Source organism: Homarus americanus, unplaced genomic scaffold (assembly GCF_018991925.1).
Source record: "Homarus americanus isolate GMGI-L3 unplaced genomic scaffold, GMGI_Hamer_2.0 scaffold23578, whole genome shotgun sequence".
Lineage (NCBI taxonomy): Eukaryota > Metazoa > Arthropoda > Malacostraca > Decapoda > Nephropidae > Homarus > Homarus americanus.
Window position 1 is genome coordinate 446504 of NW_024733231.1, and position 1391 is coordinate 447894.

Consider the following 1391-nt stretch of genomic DNA (forward strand, 5'->3'; position numbering starts at 1 on the left):
ACAATCATTGAACGCTCACTCGTTCATTAGTATTCGGGATAATATAATAAACATTACTTTGTTTTACCTAACACATCAAAACCAATGTTACATTTCAAGTATAACATATAATATCTAAATTTTAACTGCTTCGGTGTCTACACAACGACTCATTTGAAGTTCATATGCTGACCAGTAATTTATTCATTGGTTCTTATTTCCGACACTCGTAACAGAAACGTCGGCCATTTTAGAAAATGGCGCCGTATATAACTCGCACGCATTTTTTACAATAGCAACACTTGGTTTCATGATCTCCACACCCCAATGCTAGTTTTTGCTATGCAGACAAACGTTACCCTGTTGACCCGACACACTCGAAAACTAGGCCCTTTTTGGGGTCTTGCTCCTGGACTATGATTGACATGCAGAGTCAGCCATAAATGCATCTCCTGTGGTAAAAATTACTGTCGCTCTAATGTGTGCAAGGACTGTGGTAACCCATGTCATATTTATGCTCCATGCTCTGTTGTGAGTGAAGAGGTTAAAGATGGATGTAATGTCCCTCTGCTTTATTACCTCTGTGACCGCAATCGGAGCATTCAAACTGAACGAAAGTAGTCATTTTGAAAATAGACCGGTCATTGTGCAAAAATGCCAATTTCCCAGAGGTCATAACATAAAATTGTATCCATTTATGTGTCTATTAGTCAATCCAATATATTATATCTGTCTATTTTAGGAAACATATAGTTAACTCCTGTGAAAAGCTTTGTATTTAAATTTGATGGAAGAAAGAAATTTGGCTTTTTTGGCATTTAAATAAGGATCAATACACACAAATGGATAAGGAGGTGAATATCTTGAAAAGGTACAAGACTGATTTACAGAAACTACTTTATGATGTTTGTCTTGGCATCGGAAACATTGACAGGAGGAACATGGAAGGCCTTCTTTATTAAACATTCCAAAATCAAGAGAAAATAGAGATCTTGACTCCTGATATTCTTAGAAAATAAAAGATACACCAGTTATATTAAATAAAGGAAATCTTGTGAAGTGCATTATTTCATTGATTGTGCGAATTACCCACTGTATTGCGAGGGTACCGTACTCTGAGGCAGAAAAAATGAAAATCCCGATTGTTTACACCAAACCAAAGTGGATGAATAGTTTGTATTAAGTTATACTTTAGTCCATAGTACATATTTAAACCATTTTTTACGTCATGATTTAGAACTAGAGTTCCGGTCATTTGAAATAGAGATGCCACTGTAGCCTTTGAACACAAGCGCCGAGTCGCTCTGGCCGACGAGTTACAGTGGTGGAGAGGGCGTGGTCGCAATAGTAGGGTGGTATAAAGGCGGGTAGGGGTAGCCAACAGGGGTGGGGTTTTAGGAAAGAGATAAAAG